This window comes from Panthera uncia, chromosome B4 (assembly GCF_023721935.1).
Source record: "Panthera uncia isolate 11264 chromosome B4, Puncia_PCG_1.0, whole genome shotgun sequence".
Classification (NCBI taxonomy): Eukaryota; Metazoa; Chordata; class Mammalia; order Carnivora; family Felidae; genus Panthera; species Panthera uncia.
In genome coordinates this window covers 54,086,540-54,094,097 of record NC_064809.1, presented here as the reverse complement: position 1 = coordinate 54,094,097, position 7,558 = coordinate 54,086,540, and positions in this window count along the sequence as shown.

Here is a 7,558-nt window from a genome sequence, read left to right as displayed (position 1 = left end):
TCACTTGTAGACAAGAGGTGTAGACTCAATAAAATTTCTATTGTCCCCTGACAGCTATGTGCTTCCTATCCTTTGCCTTTTTAAGTGAAAATGTCTGGTACCTTGTTTTGGTCTTAGCATTGTATGTTGGATGTGTTTGAGAAGGAAACTTGTCGCTTTAACTCACATGTATATAGATTGGGAGAATCGTAGCCTGGAAGCTGTTCTCAAGGAGTTTCAGCAGAGGGACAGGCCCCAAGGACCTCCAGGATATCTGGACCTGATTTAGATAGTGAGAACAAAGACTTCAAGCTTGACCCTGACAATTGATAGAGTGACACCTTGGAGGTCTTGTGAAGGTCACAAGAGCATTTTACTGCAAGGAGGGAAATGAAACATGGGAAGTCAGAAAAGACTATAAGAGCTAGTTTTGAACAATGGCCCTCAGTCAACTACACTTCCCAGGATTCGTGCTTTGTGTGGTCCTCTCCCACACTGAGTCTGGGCTGACCCTGTATAACTCGGGTATATAGAATATCACTGATGTCACATGACTACCAACACTAGGTCATAAGAAATAATTTCTGCTTTGGTCTCCTGGAATCCTCACTCTTGGAATGCTCCCTTCAAATAGCTGCTGTACTGTAAAAAGATCAAACCACATGGAAAGGCCACATGTGTAAGCACTCTGATAGAGAGCCCAATCTAAGTTCATAGTAAACAGCTGGAATCAACTTCCAGCCTTATGATCAAGCTCTCTTCCATGGAAGACCCAGTCAAGTCTTCAGAAAAATCCAACACTTACTACCATTTGACAGCAACTGCCTGTCAAATCAAACTTTTGTGTGCCTCACACACATCAAATGTAGACAACAGGTTTTCTTTTTTTTAATTTTTATTCATTTATTTTGAAAGAGAGAAAGAGAGAACACATGCAGGTAAGGGACAAAGAGACAGAGAGAATCACAAGCAGGCTCCACACCATCAGTGGGAAGCCTGACGCAGGGCACGATCTGATGACCATGAGACTGTGACCTGAGCTGAAATCAAGACTCAGATGCTGAACTGACTGAGCCACTGAGACTCTGCAGGAATAGGCTTTTCAGAATCTTAAGGGACAAAGAAATCTTAAGGACACATGTCTCAAACCTTATCTTCTAGAAAAAAGGTCTCCAAGAACCTTAGCAGCATTATCTCCAAGCAACTTAATGCCCATCCCAAAGGAAAAGGTAGCCATTCCTAGAGATATTTATGAGTATGGCCTTTATGTCATAGAGGGAGCACCAATTATAATCACAGAAAACCTATATACTATTTTTTAAGCAAGCAGAACAAGAAATAAACAAACACACCCACATGCTTGCTCTTCAAGGGAGAGGCACATCAACAGGACAAAAACTATAAGGCGATGAGTCAACCTTCTACAGCCATGAGTCAGTCTTAGGAATCAGATCAGTGCTAAAGTGTTATTTCTGAATGGAGACAAAAGATGGCTCATCATGCAGAATCAAGTGCCTAGATCACAGAGCCTAGAGCCAGAGAATCACCTGTAGGGAGAAGGTGTAGACTCAATAAGTTAATATTGTCCCCAACACTCTTCTGCTTCCTGTACTTTCCCTTTTTAAATGAAAATGTCGTGTACCCTTAGTCCTGTCTTACCATTGTTTTTGGGTGTGTATGAGAAGGAAACTTGTCACTTTAACTAGCAAGTCTTTAGGTTGGGATAATGGTAATCTAGAAGCTGTGGTAAAGGAGCTTCAGCAGAGGTTCAGGACCCAAGCAGCTCCACTGATATCTGGACCTGATTTAGAAAGGGAGATCACAGACTTCAAGCTTGACCCTGAAAACTAGTAGAGTGAGATCTGGAGGTCTTGAGAAGTTTGCAAGAGCAATTTGGAGCTAGGAGCGAAATGAAACATTGGAAGCCAAAAAAGACTATAAGAGCTAGTTTCAAACAATGGCCTCCAGTCAACTACACTTCCCAGTATTCATGCCCTGTGTAGTCCTATCTCACACTGAGTATGGGCTGACCCTGTATAACTTGGGTATATAGAATGTTACTGATGTCACATGACAACCAACACTAGGTGCATAAGAAACAAACAGTTTCTGCTTTGGTCTTTTGGAACACTCACGCTTGTAATGCTCTCTTTCAATAGTCAATTGCCATACTGCAAAAAGATTAAGCCACATGGAAAGGCCACGTGTATAAGCATTCTGAACAATGGCCCTCATTGAGTGCTTACACACATGTGAGCTCACATGTAAACATCGAAGCTCACAGTAAACAGCCGGAATCAACTGCCAGCCATGTGGTCAAGCTCTCTTCCATGTCAGGCCCAGTCAAGTCTTCAGAAAAATCCAGTGCTTACTACCATTGGACAACAACTGCCTGTCAAAGCAAACTTGTGTGTGCCTCACAGAGTTCATATGTAGGCAAAAGAATATTTTTTTTAATGTTTATTCATTTATTTTGAGAGACAGAAAGAGGTAGAGTGCCTTCAGGGAAGGGGCAGAGAGAGAGAGAGAAGAAACCCAAACAGGTTACACACCATCAGTGGGGAGCCTGACACAATGCATGATCTGATGACCCTAAGACTGTGACCTGAGCTGAAATCAAGACATGGAAGCTTAACTGACTGAGCCACTGAGGATTCCCAGCAACAGGCCTTTAAGAATCTAAAAGGACAAAGAAATCTTAAGGGGACGTCTCAAACCTTATCTTCTAGAAAAAAGGTTTCCAAGAAACTTAGAGGCATTAATCTCTGAGCACCATGATGCTGATCCCAAAGGAGAAGGTACCCTATCATAGACATTTATGGGTGTGGCCTTTATGTCATAGAGGGAGCACCAGTCATAATCACAAAAAACCTATACACTGTTTTCTAAGCAAGCAGAACAAATAAACAAATACACCCACGTGCTTGGACTTCGAGAGGCAGATCAACAGGAAAAAAACTATAACTCCATGAGTCAACCGTTTACAGCCATGACTCAGTCTTAGAAATATATTTAGCTCCTGAAGCTTAATTTATGAATGGACAGGAAAGATGGCTCATCGTCAGAACCAAGATCCTAAATCATAGAGACCAGAGCCATAGAGAATCACTTGTAGGGAGGAGGAGTAGAATCAACAAACTTACTATTGTCCCCTGACAGCCATGTGCTTCCTGTCCTTTGCCTTTTTAAATGAAAATGTCTTATACCTTGTTCCTGTCTTACCACTGTATGTTGGTTGTCTATGAGAAGAAAACTTGCCCTTTAACTCACAAGTCTAAAGACTGGGAGAATCATACTCTAGAAGTTGTGCTCAAGGAGCTTCAGCTAAGGATGGGCCCCAAGGAGCTCCAGTGATATCTGAGACTGAATTAGATATTGAGATCACAGACTACAAGCTTGACCTAGACACTAAGAGAGTCAGACTTTGGAGGTCTTGTGAAGGTTGTAAGAGAATTTTGTTTCTAGGAGAGAAATGCAACACTGGAAATCAGAAAAGTTATAAGAACGAGTTTCAAACTTGGCTTCTAGTCAACTGCACTTCCCAGGATTCATGCCCTGTGTAGTCCTCTGCACCCTGAGTGTGCGCTGACCAGTATAACTAGATATATAGAATTTCTCTGATGTCATATGACCTCCAACACCAGGTTATAGGACACGAACAGTTTCTGCTTTGGTGTCTTGGAACCTTCACTTTTGGAATTCTACTTTCAATAGTCAGCTTCCATACTGTCAAAAGATCAAGCCATGTGTACACATGGAAAGGCCATGTGTATAAGCACTCTGAGAGAGAGCCCCATCTGACCTCATAGTAAATAGCCGGAATCAACTGCCAACCATGTGATAAAGCTCTCTCCCATGTCAGGCCCAGTCAAGTCTTCAGAAAAATCCAGTACTTACTATCATTTGAAAGCAACAGCCTGTCAAACCAAACTTGTGTGTGCCTCAAATACCTCATAGGTAGGCAACAGGTTTTGTTTTTTCTCCAAAAATGTCTTCATTTATTTGAGAGAGAGAAAGAGAGAATATCCAGGGGAGGGGCAGAGAAAAAGAGAGAGAGAGAGAGAGAGAGAGAGAGAGAGAGAGAATCTCAAGCAGGTTCAACACCATCAGTGGGGAGCCTGACGTGGGGCATGATCTGACAACTGTGAGACACAGACGGACATGAGCCAAAATCAAGAGTCAGATGCTTAACTGACTGAGCCACTGAGGATCCGTAGCAATAGGCTTTTAAGATCTTAAGGGACAAAGAAATCTTAAGGGTACCAGTCTCAAACTTTATCTGTTAGAAAAAAGGTTTCCAAGAACCTTAGAGGCATCATCTCCAACCACCTTGATGCCCATCCCAAAGGAGAAGGCAGCCTATTCTAGAGATATTTATGGGTGTGGCCTTTATGTCATAGAGGGAGCACCAGTCATAATCACAGAAAACCTAATACTGTTTTTTAAACAAGCAGAGCAACAAGTAAACAAATACACCCATGTGCTTGGACTTCAAAGGAAAGAGGCAGATCAACAGGAAAAAAGCTATAAGGCCATGAGTCAACCTTCTACAACCATGACTCAGTCTTAGAAATCAATTTGCTCCTGAAGCATTATTTCTGAAAGGAGAGGAAAGATGGCTCAGAGTGCAGAACCAAGAGCCTAGATCACAGAGACTAGAGCCATAGAGATAAGCCACTTGTAGATAAGAGGTGTAGACTCAATAAAATTTCTATTGTTCTCTGACAGACATGTTCTTCCTGTCTGTTGCCTTTTTAAATGAAAATGTCTTGTACCCTTGTTTCTGTCTTACTATTGTTTGTTGGGTGTGTATGAGAAGGTAACTTGTCACTTTAACTCACAAGTCTATAGATTGGGAAAATTGTAGTCTAGAAGCTGTTCTCAAGGAGCTTCAGCAGAGGCATAGGTCCCAAGGAGCTCCACTGATATCTGGGCCTGATTTAGATAGTAGGATCACAGACTTCAAGCTTGACCCTGACAACTAATAGAGTGAGAACTTGGAGCTCTTGGGAAGGTTGCAAGAGCATTGTGCTTCTAAGAGAGAAATGAAATGTTGCAAGTCAGAAAAGACTATAAGAGCTACTTTTGAACAAAGGCCCCCAGTCAACTACACTTCCCAGAATTCATGCCCTGTGTAGTCCTCTCCCACACTGAGTCTGAGCTGATCCAGGATAACCAAATATACAGAATGCCATTGATGTCACATGACTCTCAACACAAGGTCATAAGAAGCAAACAGTTTCTGCTTTGATCTCTTGGAACCCTCTCTCTTTGAATGCTACCTTTCAGTAGTCAGCCGTCATACTATAAGGGCATGTGTATAAGCACTCTGAGAGCCCCATCTAAACTCACAGTAAATAGCCGGAATCAACTTCCAGCCTTGTGAGCAAGCTCTCTTCCATGTTAGACCCATCAAGCCTTCATAAAAGTCCAGTATTCCCTACCTTGGACAGTAATGGCCTGTTAAAACAAACGTGTGTGCCTCACAGATCTCATACATAGGCAACAGGATTTGTTTTTTTATTTTTATTTTTATTTTGTTTTTGTTTTTTTTAAAAAAAGTTTATTGATTTATTTTGAGAGACAAAGAGAGAAACCAAATGCAGGGGAAAGGACAGAGAGAAAAACAGAGAGACAGAGAGAGAGAATCCCAAGCAGGCTCCACACCATCAGCGGGGAGCCTACCACAGGGCACGATTTGATGATCCTGTGACTGTGACTTGAGCCGAAATCAACACTCAGATGCTTAACTGACTGAGCCACTGAGGGTCCCCAGCAATAGGTCTTTAAGAATCTTAAGGGACAAAGAAATCTTAAGGGCATATGTCTCAAACCTTATCTGCTAGAAAAAAGTTCTCCAAGAACCTTAGAGGCATTATCTCCAAGTACCTTGATGCCCATCCCAAAGGAAAGGGTATCCATTCCTAGAGATATGTATGGGTGTGGCCTTTATGTCATAGAGGGAGCACCAGTCATAATCACAGAAAACCTAAATACTGTTTTTTAAGCAGACCAACAAATAAACAAATACACCCACGTTCTTGGACTTCTAGGGACAAAGGCAGATTAACAGGACAAAAGCTGTAGGGCCATGAGTCACCTTTAAGCCATGAGTCAGTCTTAGAAATCAGTTTAGCTTCTAAAGCATTATTACTGAATGGAGAGGAAACATGGCTCAGAATGCAGAACTGAGAGCCTAGATCACAGAGACTAGAGCCATAGAGAATCACTTGTAGGGAGGAGGAGTAGACTTAATAAAATTTCTATTGTCCCCTGACAGTCATGTGCTCCCTGTCCATTGTCTTTTTATTTTATTTTTGAAATGTTTTTTTTTTTTTATTTCTGAGTGAGAGAGAAACAGAATGTGAGTGGAGGAGAGTCAGAGAGAGAGGGAGACATAGAGTCTAAAGCAGGCTCCAGGCTCCATGCTGTCAGCACAGAGCCTGACACAGGGTTTGAAACCATGAACCGGTAGATCATGACCTGAACCAAAGTTGGGCACTTAACTGACTGAACCAACAGGCTCCACAGTCCTTTGCTTTTTTTTTTTTTAATTTTTTTTTTAACGTTTATTTATTTTCGAGACAGAGAGAGAGCATGAACAGGGGAGGGTCAGAGAAAGAGGGAGACACAGAATCTGAAACAGGCTCCAGGCTCTGAGCTGTCAGCACAGAGCCCGACGCGGGGCTCGAACCCACAGACCGCGAGATCATGACCTGAGTCGAAGTCGGACGCTTAACTGACTGAGACACCCAGGCGCCCCAGTCCTTTGCTTTTTTAAGTGAAATGTCTTCTACTCTTGTCCTGTCTTACATTGTATGTTGGTTGTATATGAGAAGGAAACTTGTTGCTTTAACTCACAAGTCTATAGATTGGGAGAATCATAGTCTAGAAGCTGTTCTCAAGGAGTTTCAGCAGAGGGACAGGCCCCAAGGACCTCCACTGATATCTGGACCTGATTTAGATAGTGAGAACACAGACTTTAAGCTTGACCCTGACAACTAATAGAGTGAGACCTTGGATGTCCTGTGAAGGTTGAAAGAGCATTTTGCTGATAGGGAGGAAATGAAACATTGGAAGTCAGAAAAGTCTATAAGAGCTACTTTTGAAAAATGGCCCCCAGTCAATAAAATTTCCCAGGACTCATGCCCTGTGTGGTCCTCTCCCACACTGAGTCTGGGCTGACCCTGAATAACTGGGTGTATAGAATGTCACTGATGTCACATAACTCTTAACACTAAGTCATAAGAAACAGTTTCTGCTTTGGTCTCCTGGGACCCTCACTCTTGGCATGCTCCCTTGAAATAGGCAGCTGCAAAAAGATCAAGCCACATGGAAAGGCCACATGTATAAGCTCTCTGATAGAACACCCCATCTAAGCCCACAGTAAACAGCTGGAATCAACTGCCAGCCATGTGATCAAGCTCTCTTCCATGTCAGGCCCAGTAAAGTTTTCAGAAAAATCTAGTGCTTACTACCATTGGACAGCAACTGCCTGTCAAATCAAACTTGTGTGTGCCTCATAGATCTCATACATAGGCAACAGGACTTGTAGTTTGCAAAAATGTCTTCATTTATT